General features: G+C 36.5%; 9 non-coding genes across 9 annotated transcripts; all 9 read left to right on the forward strand.

The window, feature by feature from the left end:
- Positions 1 to 935: 935 nt before the first annotated feature.
- LOC136182061 (5S ribosomal RNA) lies at positions 936 to 1,054 on the forward strand. Its single transcript, XR_010668379.1, has one exon. It is a non-coding gene; the product is annotated as a 5S ribosomal RNA (ribosomal RNA).
- Positions 1,055 to 2,471: 1,417 nt separating this feature from the next.
- On the forward strand, positions 2,472 to 2,590 carry LOC136182062 (5S ribosomal RNA). Its single transcript, XR_010668380.1, has one exon. It is a non-coding gene; the product is annotated as a 5S ribosomal RNA (ribosomal RNA).
- Positions 2,591 to 4,013: 1,423 nt separating this feature from the next.
- LOC136181751 (5S ribosomal RNA) lies at positions 4,014 to 4,132 on the forward strand. Its single transcript, XR_010668098.1, has one exon. It is a non-coding gene; the product is annotated as a 5S ribosomal RNA (ribosomal RNA).
- A 1,417-nt stretch (positions 4,133 to 5,549) lies between these two features.
- LOC136182063 (5S ribosomal RNA) lies at positions 5,550 to 5,668 on the forward strand. The gene has a single exon (XR_010668381.1). It is a non-coding gene; the product is annotated as a 5S ribosomal RNA (ribosomal RNA).
- A 1,423-nt stretch (positions 5,669 to 7,091) lies between these two features.
- LOC136182064 (5S ribosomal RNA) lies at positions 7,092 to 7,210 on the forward strand. Its single transcript, XR_010668382.1, has one exon. It is a non-coding gene; the product is annotated as a 5S ribosomal RNA (ribosomal RNA).
- A 1,417-nt stretch (positions 7,211 to 8,627) lies between these two features.
- Positions 8,628 to 8,746, forward strand: LOC136182065 (5S ribosomal RNA). Its single transcript, XR_010668383.1, has one exon. It is a non-coding gene; the product is annotated as a 5S ribosomal RNA (ribosomal RNA).
- A 1,417-nt stretch (positions 8,747 to 10,163) lies between these two features.
- Positions 10,164 to 10,282, forward strand: LOC136181379 (5S ribosomal RNA). Its single transcript, XR_010667728.1, has one exon. It is a non-coding gene; the product is annotated as a 5S ribosomal RNA (ribosomal RNA).
- A 1,418-nt stretch (positions 10,283 to 11,700) lies between these two features.
- On the forward strand, positions 11,701 to 11,819 carry LOC136181479 (5S ribosomal RNA). The gene has a single exon (XR_010667826.1). It is a non-coding gene; the product is annotated as a 5S ribosomal RNA (ribosomal RNA).
- Positions 11,820 to 13,236: 1,417 nt separating this feature from the next.
- On the forward strand, positions 13,237 to 13,355 carry LOC136181480 (5S ribosomal RNA). Its single transcript, XR_010667827.1, has one exon. It is a non-coding gene; the product is annotated as a 5S ribosomal RNA (ribosomal RNA).
- Positions 13,356 to 14,337: the final 982 nt, after the last annotated feature.

Here is a 14,337-nt window from a genome sequence, read left to right on the forward strand (position 1 = left end):
ATCAATTGACGATTTTTCAGAAGTTGACCATTTTGCATCGTCACTTTTACTGTGGATTTATTAAGGTTTTCAATACTGCAAACTTGTGAACAGTGAACAGCAGAAATAAGTTTAAATGTTGCATTAAGGCACACAAGATTTAGGATTATTATAGTAGCCTAAGCAGTGATTGATTAAGATATAAGGGACAACTCGAAATTATGTTTTTATCACCACTTACTTGTTTTGAGGTAATCTTGAATGACAAATGAATAAATCAGCCATTGCAATGTTTCATGTAGAAATCATAACCCTGTGGGGCATACATATTTGATCCCCTCACATTCTCCATTGTAACTAATCATTAAAAAAAACAATCCTCCATTAGGAATCACAAAGGAACACTTACTAATTATATGAAAATTCATAATTATTACAATCAGTCCCTATATATGCTATAGATGATCCCCAATCAAAATTCAGTGTAAGCTACTTTGTAGGAAAGTAGAAGCAATGATAGACAAATAAAAAAAGAACTGCAGTGCATAGCAGGAGGTTACAGCGCCCCCTGCTGGCTGAAGCAGGTATTAAAAGCTTACAGCACCTGGGATTCCCAGGCGGTCTCCCATCCAAGTACTAACCAGGCCAGTTTTGAAAGAGGGAAGTTAATCTTCACGGAATCGGTTTGTTCAATGTGTTTATCAGACGTTTGAACGTTCAGTTTGCCCGCAAGTCGTGAAACAAGTCTTAAAAACAAGCTGCAAGTCTTTAGTTAACTCCCAGCGTCAAAGTATTGCTGAATCTAGTAAGATTAAGTGTAAGTCTATCCATAGGCCCACACGTTTGAGTAGAAAAGTAATAAAATCAACTAGGTCATAGTCACTTGCTCTAATTTTGGCGAGGTGTTACTTTAAACCTAAGTATGTATAAATAACCCTTTAACAACCTGTTCATTCGCTTACGGCCATACCACCCTGAACACGCCCGATCTCGTCCGATCTCGGAAGCTAAGCAGGGTCGGGCCTGGTTAGTACTTGGATGGGAGACCGCCTGGGAATACCAGGTGCTGTAAGCTTTTAATACCTCCTTTAGCCAGAAGAGGGCGCTGTTGCCTCACTAGTGGAGAAAGGACTGAGAGAAACAGGCCAGTGGAAAATGAAACATGATTTTATTTGGCAGTCTGTCCTCTTTTTTTTTGTTGCAATTTTCATCAATGTTTTCAGTGAGTATTAATACATATTACGCTCTCTGGAGGCTGTTTTCAAAGTTCAGTTTTACATTCAAAAAGTACATGTAGCCTACTTACGTAAGGACTACTGCATTAACATATTTTAATTACTTGTACTTAGGTTACTCTTTACTTCCCCACAACACTCTGGTAGCCATATTATACATTTGATTCAACTGGAAATATTCACCATCATTATAAATGTTTTCACATCAATAATAAACATTTACACCAAATCAGGAATTATTATAAATGATTACTATTAAGATTGAATTTAAAAAAAACCTGCAAACAAGTGATGCTTACTTATCAATCAATATTTTTTCAGAATCAATTGACGATTTTTCAGAAGTTGACCATTTTGCATCGTCACTTTTACTGTGGATTTATTAAGGTTTTCAATACTGCAAACTTGTGAACAGTGAACAGCAGAAATAAGTTTAAATGTTGCATTAAGGCACACAAGATTTAGGATTATTATAGTAGCCTAAGCAGTGATTGATTAAGATATAAGGGACAACTCGAAATTATGTTTTTATCACCACTTACTTGTTTTGAGGTAATCTTGAATGACAAATGAATAAATCAGCCATTGCAATGCTTCATGTAGAAATCATAACCCTGTGGGGCATACATATTTGATCCCCTCACATTCTCCATTGTAACTAATCATTAAAAAAAACAATCCTCCATTAGGAATCACAAAGGAACACTTACTAATTATATGAAAATTCATAATTATTACAATCAGTCCCTATATATGCTATAGATGATCCCCAATCAAAATTCAGTGTAAGCTACTTTGTAGGAAAGTAGAAGCAATGATAGACAAATAAAAAAAGAACTGCAGTGCATAGCAGGAGGTTACAGCGCCCCCTGCTGGCTGAAGCAGGTATTAAAAGCTTACAGCACCTGGGATTCCCAGGCGGTCTCCCATCCAAGTACTAACCAGGCCAGTTTTGAAAGAGGGAAGTTAATCTTCACGGAATCGGTTTGTTCAATGTGTTTATCAGACGTTTGAACGTTCAGTTTGCCCGCAAGTCGTGAAACAAGTCTTAAAAACAAGCTGCAAGTCTTTAGTTAACTCCCAGCGTCAAAGTATTGCTGAATCTAGTAAGATTAAGTGTAAGTCTATCCATAGGCCCACACGTTTGAGTAGAAAAGTAATAAAATCAACTAGGTCATAGTCACTTGCTCTAATTTTGGCGAGGTGTTACTTTAAACCTAAGTATGTATAAATAACCCTTTAACAACCTGTTCATTCGCTTACGGCCATACCACCCTGAACACGCCCGATCTCGTCCGATCTCGGAAGCTAAGCAGGGTCGGGCCTGGTTAGTACTTGGATGGGAGACCGCCTGGGAATACCAGGTGCTGTAAGCTTTTAATACCTCCTTTAGCCAGAAGAGGGCGCTGTTGCCTCACTAGTGGAGAAAGGACTGAGAGAAACAGGCCAGTGGAAAATGAAACATGATTTTATTTGGCAGTCTGTCCTCTCTTTTTTTTTTGTTGTTGCAATTTTCATCAATGTTTTCAGTGAGTATTAATACATATTACGCTCTCTGGAGGCTGTTTTCAAAGTTCAGTTTTACATTCAAAAAGTACATGTAGCCTACTTAAGTAAGGACTACTGCATTAACATATTTTAATTACTTGTACTTAGGTTACTCTTTACTTCCCCACAACACTCTGGTAGCCATATTATACATTTGATTCAACTGGAAATATTCACCATCATTATAAATGTTTTCACATCAATAATAAACATTTACACCAAATCAGGAATTATTATAAATGATTACTATTAAGATTGAATTTAAAAAAAACCTGCAAACAAGTGATGCTTACTTATCAATCAATATTTTTTCAGAATCAATTGACGATTTTTCAGAAGTTGACCATTTTGCATCGTCACTTTTACTGTGGATTTATTAAGGTTTTCAATACTGCAAACTTGTGAACAGTGAACAGCAGAAATAAGTTTAAATGTTGCATTAAGGCACACAAGATTTAGGATTATTATAGTAGCCTAAGCAGTGATTGATTAAGATATAAGGGACAACTCGAAATTATGTTTTTATCACCACTTACTTGTTTTGAGGTAATCTTGAATGACAAATGAATAAATCAGCCATTGCAATGTTTCATGTAGAAATCATAACCCTGTGGGGCATACATATTTGATCCCCTCACATTCTCCATTGTAACTAATCATTAAAAAAAACAATCCTCCATTAGGAATCACAAAGGAACACTTACTAATTATATGAAAATTCATAATTATTACAATCAGTCCCTATATATGCTATAGATGATCCCCAATCAAAATTCAGTGTAAGCTACTTTGTAGGAAAGTAGAAGCAATGATAGACAAATAAAAAAAGAACTGCAGTGCATAGCAGGAGGTTACAGCGCCCCCTGCTGGCTGAAGCAGGTATTAAAAGCTTACAGCACCTGGGATTCCCAGGCGGTCTCCCATCCAAGTACTAACCAGGCCAGTTTTGAAAGAGGGAAGTTAATCTTCACGGAATCGGTTTGTTCAATGTGTTTATCAGACGTTTGAACGTTCAGTTTGCCCGCAAGTCGTGAAACAAGTCTTAAAAACAAGCTGCAAGTCTTTAGTTAACTCCCAGCGTCAAAGTATTGCTGAATCTAGTAAGATTAAGTGTAAGTCTATCCATAGGCCCACACGTTTGAGTAGAAAAGTAATAAAATCAACTAGGTCATAGTCACTTGCTCTAATTTTGGCGAGGTGTTACTTTAAACCTAAGTATGTATAAATAACCCTTTAACAACCTGTTCATTCGCTTACGGCCATACCACCCTGAACACGCCTGATCTCATCCAATCTCGGAAGCTAAGCAGGGTCGGGCCTGGTTAGTACTTGGATGGGAGACCGCCTGGGAATACCAGGTGCTGTAAGCTTTTAATACCTCCTTTAGCCAGAAGAGGGCGCTGTTGCCTCACTAGTGGAGAAAGGACTGAGAGAAACAGGCCAGTGGAAAATGAAACATGATTTTATTTGGCAGTCTGTCCTCTTTTTTTTTGTTGCAATTTTCATCAATGTTTTCAGTGAGTATTAATACATATTACGCTCTCTGGAGGCTGTTTTCAAAGTTCAGTTTTACATTCAAAAAGTACATGTAGCCTACTTACGTAAGGACTACTGCATTAACATATTTTAATTACTTGTACTTAGGTTACTCTTTACTTCCCCACAACACTCTGGTAGCCATATTATACATTTGATTCAACTGGAAATATTCACCATCATTATAAATGTTTTCACATCAATAATAAACATTTACACCAAATCAGGAATTATTATAAATGATTACTATTAAGATTGAATTAAAAAAAAACCTGCAAACAAGTGATGCTTACTTATCAATCAATATTTTTTCAGAATCAATTGACGATTTTTCAGAAGTTGACCATTTTGCATCGTCACTTTTACTGTGGATTTATTAAGGTTTTCAATACTGCAAACTTGTGAACAGTGAACAGCAGAAATAAGTTTAAATGTTGCATTAAGGCACACAAGATTTAGGATTATTATAGTAGCCTAAGCAGTGATTGATTAAGATATAAGGGACAACTCGAAATTATGTTTTTATCACCACTTACTTGTTTTGAGGTAATCTTGAATGACAAATGAATAAATCAGCCATTGCAATGTTTCATGTAGAAATCATAACCCTGTGGGGCATACATATTTGATCCCCTCACATTCTCCATTGTAACTAATCATTAAAAAAAACAATCCTCCATTAGGAATCACAAAGGAACACTTACTAATTATATGAAAATTCATAATTATTACAATCAGTCCCTATATATGCTATAGATGATCCCCAATCAAAATTCAGTGTAAGCTACTTTGTAGGAAAGTAGAAGCAATGATAGACAAATAAAAAAAGAACTGCAGTGCATAGCAGGAGGTTACAGCGCCCCCTGCTGGCTGAAGCAGGTATTAAAAGCTTACAGCACCTGGGATTCCCAGGCGGTCTCCCATCCAAGTACTAACCAGGCCAGTTTTGAAAGAGGGAAGTTAATCTTCACGGAATCGGTTTGTTCAATGTGTTTATCAGACGTTTGAACGTTCAGTTTGCCCGCAAGTCGTGAAACAAGTCTTAAAAACAAGCTGCAAGTCTTTAGTTAACTCCCAGCGTCAAAGTATTGCTGAATCTAGTAAGATTAAGTGTAAGTCTATCCATAGGCCCACACGTTTGAGTAGAAAAGTAATAAAATCAACTAGGTCATAGTCACTTGCTCTAATTTTGGCGAGGTGTTACTTTAAACCTAAGTATGTATAAATAACCCTTTAACAACCTGTTCATTCGCTTACGGCCATACCACCCTGAACACGCCCGATCTCGTCCGATCTCGGAAGCTAAGCAGGGTCGGGCCTGGTTAGTACTTGGATGGGAGACCGCCTGGGAATACCAGGTGCTGTAAGCTTTTAATACCTCCTTTAGCCAGAAGAGGGCGCTGTTGCCTCACTAGTGGAGAAAGGACTGAGAGAAACAGGCCAGTGGAAAATGAAACATGATTTTATTTGGCAGTCTGTCCTCTCTTTTTTTGTTGTTGTTGCAATTTTCATCAATGTTTTCAGTGAGTATTAATACATATTACGCTCTCTGGAGGCTGTTTTCAAAGTTCAGTTTTACATTCAAAAAGTACATGTAGCCTACTTAAGTAAGGACTACTGCATTAACATATTTTAATTACTTGTACTTAGGTTACTCTTTACTTCCCCACAACACTCTGGTAGCCATATTATACATTTGATTCAACTGGAAATATTCACCATCATTATAAATGTTTTCACATCAATAATAAACATTTACACCAAATCAGGAATTATTATAAATGATTACTATTAAGATTGAATTTAAAAAAAACCTGCAAACAAGTGATGCTTACTTATCAATCAATATTTTTTCAGAATCAATTGACGATTTTTCAGAAGTTGACCATTTTGCATCGTCACTTTTACTGTGGATTTATTAAGGTTTTCAATACTGCAAACTTGTGAACAGTGAACAGCAGAAATAAGTTTAAATGTTGCATTAAGGCACACAAGATTTAGGATTATTATAGTAGCCTAAGCAGTGATTGATTAAGATATAAGGGACAACTCGAAATTATGTTTTTATCACCACTTACTTGTTTTGAGGTAATCTTGAATGACAAATGAATAAATCAGCCATTGCAATGTTTCATGTAGAAATCATAACCCTGTGGGGCATACATATTTGATCCCCTCACATTCTCCATTGTAACTAATCATTAAAAAAAACAATCCTCCATTAGGAATCACAAAGGAACACTTACTAATTATATGAAAATTCATAATTATTACAATCAGTCCCTATATATGCTATAGATGATCCCCAATCAAAATTCAGTGTAAGCTACTTTGTAGGAAAGTAGAAGCAATGATAGACAAATAAAAAAAGAACTGCAGTGCATAGCAGGAGGTTACAGCGCCCCCTGCTGGCTGAAGCAGGTATTAAAAGCTTACAGCACCTGGGATTCCCAGGCGGTCTCCCATCCAAGTACTAACCAGGCCAGTTTTGAAAGAGGGAAGTTAATCTTCACGGAATCGGTTTGTTCAATGTGTTTATCAGACGTTTGAACGTTCAGTTTGCCCGCAAGTCGTGAAACAAGTCTTAAAAACAAGCTGCAAGTCTTTAGTTAACTCCCAGCGTCAAAGTATTGCTGAATCTAGTAAGATTAAGTGTAAGTCTATCCATAGGCCCACACGTTTGAGTAGAAAAGTAATAAAATCAACTAGGTCATAGTCACTTGCTCTAATTTTGGCGAGGTGTTACTTTAAACCTAAGTATGTATAAATAACCCTTTAACAACCTGTTCATTCGCTTACGGCCATACCACCCTGAACACGCCCGATCTCGTCCGATCTCGGAAGCTAAGCAGGGTCGGGCCTGGTTAGTACTTGGATGGGAGACCGCCTGGGAATACCAGGTGCTGTAAGCTTTTAATACCTCCTTTAGCCAGAAGAGGGCGCTGTTGCCTCACTAGTGGAGAAAGGACTGAGAGAAACAGGCCAGTGGAAAATGAAACATGATTTTATTTGGCAGTCTGTCCTCTTTTTTTTTGTTGCAATTTTCATCAATGTTTTCAGTGAGTATTAATACATATTACGCTCTCTGGAGGCTGTTTTCAAAGTTCAGTTTTACATTCAAAAAGTACATGTAGCCTACTTACGTAAGGACTACTGCATTAACATATTTTAATTACTTGTACTTAGGTTACTCTTTACTTCCCCACAACACTCTGGTAGCCATATTATACATTTGATTCAACTGGAAATATTCACCATCATTATAAATGTTTTCACATCAATAATAAACATTTACACCAAATCAGGAATTATTATAAATGATTACTATTAAGATTGAATTAAAAAAAAACCTGCAAACAAGTGATGCTTACTTATCAATCAATATTTTTTCAGAATCAATTGACGATTTTTCAGAAGTTGACCATTTTGCATCGTCACTTTTACTGTGGATTTATTAAAGTTTTCAATACTGCAAACTTGTGAACAGTGAACAGCAGAAATAAGTTTAAATGTTGCATTAAGGCACACAAGATTTAGGATTATTATAGTAGCCTAAGCAGTGATTGATTAAGATATAAGGGACAACTCGAAATTATGTTTTTATCACCACTTACTTGTTTTGAGGTAATCTTGAATGACAAATGAATAAATCAGCCATTGCAATGTTTCATGTAGAAATCATAACCCTGTGGGGCATACATATTTGATCCCCTCACATTCTCCATTGTAACTAATCATTAAAAAAAACAATCCTCCATTAGGAATCACAAAGGAACACTTACTAATTATATGAAAATTCATAATTATTACAATCAGTCCCTATATATGCTATAGATGATCCCCAATCAAAATTCAGTGTAAGCTACTTTGTAGGAAAGTAGAAGCAATGATAGACAAATAAAAAAAGAACTGCAGTGCATAGCAGGAGGTTACAGCGCCCCCTGCTGGCTGAAGCAGGTATTAAAAGCTTACAGCACCTGGGATTCCCAGGCGGTCTCCCATCCAAGTACTAACCAGGCCAGTTTTGAAAGAGGGAAGTTAATCTTCACGGAATCGGTTTGTTCAATGTGTTTATCAGACGTTTGAACGTTCAGTTTGCCCGCAAGTCGTGAAACAAGTCTTAAAAACAAGCTGCAAGTCTTTAGTTAACTCCCAGCGTCAAAGTATTGCTGAATCTAGTAAGATTAAGTGTAAGTCTATCCATAGGCCCACACGTTTGAGTAGAAAAGTAATAAAATCAACTAGGTCATAGTCACTTGCTCTAATTTTGGCGAGGTGTTACTTTAAACCTAAGTATGTATAAATAACCCTTTAACAACCTGTTCATTCGCTTACGGCCATACCACCCTGAACACGCCCGATCTCGTCCGATCTCGGAAGCTAAGCAGGGTCGGGCCTGGTTAGTACTTGGATGGGAGACCGCCTGGGAATACCAGGTGCTGTAAGCTTTTAATACCTCCTTTAGCCAGAAGAGGGCGCTGTTGCCTCACTAGTGGAGAAAGGACTGAGAGAAACAGGCCAGTGGAAAATGAAACATGATTTTATTTGGCAGTCTGTCCTCTTTTTTTTTGTTGCAATTTTCATCAATGTTTTCAGTGAGTATTAATACATATTACGCTCTCTGGAGGCTGTTTTCAAAGTTCAGTTTTACATTCAAAAAGTACATGTAGCCTACTTACGTAAGGACTACTGCATTAACATATTTTAATTACTTGTACTTAGGTTACTCTTTACTTCCCCACAACACTCTGGTAGCCATATTATACATTTGATTCAACTGGAAATATTCACCATCATTATAAATGTTTTCACATCAATAATAAACATTTACACCAAATCAGGAATTATTATAAATGATTACTATTAAGATTGAATTTAAAAAAAACCTGCAAACAAGTGATGCTTACTTATCAATCAATATTTTTTCAGAATCAATTGACGATTTTTCAGAAGTTGACCATTTTGCATCGTCACTTTTACTGTGGATTTATTAAGGTTTTCAATACTGCAAACTTGTGAACAGTGAACAGCAGAAATAAGTTTAAATGTTGCATTAAGGCACACAAGATTTAGGATTATTATAGTAGCCTAAGCAGTGATTGATTAAGATATAAGGGACAACTCGAAATTATGTTTTTATCACCACTTACTTGTTTTGAGGTAATCTTGAATGACAAATGAATAAATCAGCCATTGCAATGTTTCATGTAGAAATCATAACCCTGTGGGGCATACATATTTGATCCCCTCACATTCTCCATTGTAACTAATCATTAAAAAAAACAATCCTCCATTAGGAATCACAAAGGAACACTTACTAATTATATGAAAATTCATAATTATTACAATCAGTCCCTATATATGCTATAGATGATCCCCAATCAAAATTCAGTGTAAGCTACTTTGTAGGAAAGTAGAAGCAATGATAGACAAATAAAAAAAGAACTGCAGTGCATAGCAGGAGGTTACAGCGCCCCCTGCTGGCTGAAGCAGGTATTAAAAGCTTACAGCACCTGGGATTCCCAGGCGGTCTCCCATCCAAGTACTAACCAGGCCAGTTTTGAAAGAGGGAAGTTAATCTTCACGGAATCGGTTTGTTCAATGTGTTTATCAGACGTTTGAACGTTCAGTTTGCCCGCAAGTCGTGAAACAAGTCTTAAAAACAAGCTGCAAGTCTTTAGTTAACTCCCAGCGTCAAAGTATTGCTGAATCTAGTAAGATTAAGTGTAAGTCTATCCATAGGCCCACACGTTTGAGTAGAAAAGTAATAAAATCAACTAGGTCATAGTCACTTGCTCTAATTTTGGCGAGGTGTTACTTTAAACCTAAGTATGTATAAATAACCCTTTAACAACCTGTTTATTCGCTTATGGCCATACCACCCTGAACACGCCCGATCTCGTCCGATCTCGGAAGCTAAGCAGGGTCGGGCCTGGTTAGTACTTGGATGGGAGACCGCCTGGGAATACCAGGTGCTGTAAGCTTTTAATACCTCCTTTAGCCAGAAGAGGGCGCTGTTGCCTCACTAGTGGAGAAAGGACTGAGAGAAACAGGCCAGTGGAAAATGAAACATGATTTTATTTGGCAGTCTGTCCTCTTTTTTTGTTGTTGCAATTTTCATCAATGTTTTCAGTGAGTATTAATACATATTACGCTCTCTGGAGGCTGTTTTCAAAGTTCAGTTTTACATTCAAAAAGTACATGTAGCCTACTTACGTAAGGACTACTGCATTAACATATTTTAATTACTTGTACTTAGGTTACTCTTTACTTCCCCACAACACTCTGGTAGCCATATTATACATTTGATTCAACTGGAAATATTCACCATCATTATAAATGTTTTCACATCAATAATAAACATTTACACCAAATCAGGAATTATTATAAATGATTACTATTAAGATTGAATTAAAAAAAAACCTGCAAACAAGTGATGCTTACTTATCAATCAATATTTTTTCAGAATCAATTGACGATTTTTCAGAAGTTGACCATTTTGCATCGTCACTTTTACTGTGGATTTATTAAGGTTTTCAATACTGCAAACTTGTGAACAGTGAACAGCAGAAATAAGTTTAAATGTTGCATTAAGGCACACAAGATTTAGGATTATTATAGTAGCCTAAGCAGTGATTGATTAAGATATAAGGGACAACTCGAAATTATGTTTTTATCACCACTTACTTGTTTTGAGGTAATCTTGAATGACAAATGAATAAATCAGCCATTGCAATGTTTCATGTAGAAATCATAACCCTGTGGGGCATACATATTTGATCCCCTCACATTCTCCATTGTAACTAATCATTAAAAAAAACAATCCTCCATTAGGAATCACAAAGGAACACTTACTAATTATATGAAAATTCATAATTATTACAATCAGTCCCTATATATGCTATAGATGATCCCCAATCAAAATTCAGTGTAAGCTACTTTGTAGGAAAGTAGAAGCAATGATAGACAAATAAAAAAAGAACTGCAGTGCATAGCAGGAGGTTACAGCGCCCCCTGCTGGCTGAAGCAGGTATTAAAAGCTTACAGCACCTGGGATTCCCAGGCGGTCTCCCATCCAAGTACTAACCAGGCCAGTTTTGAAAGAGGGAAGTTAATCTTCACGGAATCGGTTTGTTCAATGTGTTTATCAGACGTTTGAACGTTCAGTTTGCCCGCAAGTCGTGAAACAAGTCTTAAAAACAAGCTGCAAGTCTTTAGTTAACTCCCAGCGTCAAAGTATTGCTGAATCTAGTAAGATTAAGTGTAAGTCTATCCATAGGCCCACACGTTTGAGTAGAAAAGTAATAAAATCAACTAGGTCATAGTCACTTGCTCTAATTTTGGCGAGGTGTTACTTTAAACCTAAGTATGTATAAATAACCCTTTAACAACCTGTTCATTCACTTACGGCCATACCACCCTGAACACGCCCGATCTCGTCCGATCTCGGAAGCTAAGCAGGGTCGGGCCTGGTTAGTACTTGGATGGGAGACCGCCTGGGAATACCAGGTGCTGTAAGCTTTTAATACCTCCTTTAGCCAGAAGAGGGCGCTGTTGCCTCACTAGTGGAGAAAGGACTGAGAGAAACAGGCCAGTGGAAAATGAAACATGATTTTATTTGGCAGTCTGTCCTCTTTTTTTTTGTTGCAATTTTCATCAATGTTTTCAGTGAGTATTAATACATATTACGCTCTCTGGAGGCTGTTTTCAAAGTTCAGTTTTACATTCAAAAAGTACATGTAGCCTACTTACGTAAGGACTACTGCATTAACATATTTTAATTACTTGTACTTAGGTTACTCTTTACTTCCCCACAACACTCTGGTAGCCATATTATACATTTGATTCAACTGGAAATATTCACCATCATTATAAATGTTTTCACATCAATAATAAACATTTACACCAAATCAGGAATTATTATAAATGATTACTATTAAGATTGAATTAAAAAAAAACCTGCAAACAAGTGATGCTTACTTATCAATCAATATTTTTTCAGAATCAATTGACGATTTTTCAGAAGTTGACCATTTTGCATCGTCACTTTTACTGTGGATTTATTAAGGTTTTCAATACTGCAAACTTGTGAACAGTGAACAGCAGAAATAAGTTTAAATGTTGCATTAAGGCACACAAGATTTAGGATTATTATAGTAGCCTAAGCAGTGATTGATTAAGATATAAGGGACAACTCGAAATTATGTTTTTATCACCACTTACTTGTTTTGAGGTAATCTTGAATGACAAATGAATAAATCAGCCATTGCAATGTTTCATGTAGAAATCATAACCCTGTGGGGCATACATATTTGATCCCCTCACATTCTCCATTGTAACTAATCATTAAAAAAAACAATCCTCCATTAGGAATCACAAAGGAACACTTACTAATTATATGAAAATTCATAATTATTACAATCAGTCCCTATATATGCTATAGATGATCCCCAATAAAAATTCAGTGTAAGCTACTTTGTAGGAAAGTAGAAGCAATGATAGACAAATAAAAAAAGAACTGCAGTGCATAGCAGGAGGTTACAGCGCCCCCTGCTGGCTGAAGCAGGTATTAAAAGCTTACAGCACCTGGGATTCCCAGGCGGTCTCCCATCCAAGTACTAACCAGGCCAGTTTTGAAAGAGGGAAGTTAATCTTCACGGAATCGGTTTGTTCAATGTGTTTATCAGACGTTTGAACGTTCAGTTTGCCCGCAAGTCGTGAAACAAGTCTTAAAAACAAGCTGCAAGTCTTTAGTTAACTCCCAGCGTCAAAGTATTGCTGAATCTAGTAAGATTAAGTGTAAGTCTATCCATAGGCCCACACGTTTGAGTAGAAAAGTAATAAAATCAACTAGGTCATAGTCACTTGCTCTAATTTTGGCGAGGTGTTACTTTAAACCTAAGTATGTATAAATAACCCTTTAACAACCTGTTCATTCACTTACGGCCATACCACCCTGAACACGCCCGATCTCGTCCGATCTCGGAAGCTAAGCAGGGTCGGGCCTGGTTAGTACTTGGATGGGAGACCGCCTGGGAATACCAGGTGCTGTAAGCTTTTAATACCTCCTTTAGCCAGAAGAGGGCGCTGTTGCCTCACTAGTGGAGAAAGGACTGAGAGAAACAGGCCAGTGGAAAATGAAACATGATTTTATTTGGCAGTCTGTCCTCTTTTTTTTTGTTGCAATTTTCATCAATGTTTTCAGTGAGTATTAATACATATTACGCTCTCTGGAGGCTGTTTTCAAAGTTCAGTTTTACATTCAAAAAGTACATGTAGCCTACTTACGTAAGGACTACTGCATTAACATATTTTAATTACTTGTACTTAGGTTACTCTTTACTTCCCCACAACACTCTGGTAGCCATATTATACATTTGATTCAACTGGAAATATTCACCATCATTATAAATGTTTTCACATCAATAATAAACATTTACACCAAATCAGGAATTATTATAAATGATTACTATTAAGATTGAATTTAAAAAAAACCTGCAAACAAGTGATGCTTACTTATCAATCAATATTTTTTCAGAATCAATTGACGATTTTTCAGAAGTTGACCATTTTGCATCGTCACTTTTACTGTGGATTTATTAAGGTTTTCAATACTGCAAACTTGTGAACAGTGAACAGCAGAAATAAGTTTAAATGTTGCATTAAGGCACACAAGATTTAGGATTATTATAGTAGCCTAAGCAGTGATTGATTAAGATACAAGGGACAACTCGAAATTATGTTTTTATCACCACTTACTTGTTTTGAGGTAATCTTGAATGACAAATGAATAAATCAGCCATTGCAATGTTTCATGTAGAAATCATAACCCTGTGGGGCATACATATTTGATCCCCTCACATTCTCCATTGTAACTAATCATTAAAAAAACAATCCTCCATTAGGAATCACAAAGGAACACTTACTAATTATATGAAAATTCATAATTATTACAATCAGTCCCTATATATGCTATAGATGATCCCCAATCAAAATTCAGTGTAAGCTACTTTGTAGGAAAGTAGAAGCAATGATAGAC

This window comes from Labrus bergylta, chromosome 13, assembly GCF_963930695.1.
Source record: "Labrus bergylta chromosome 13, fLabBer1.1, whole genome shotgun sequence".
Classification (NCBI taxonomy): Eukaryota; Metazoa; Chordata; class Actinopteri; order Labriformes; family Labridae; genus Labrus; species Labrus bergylta.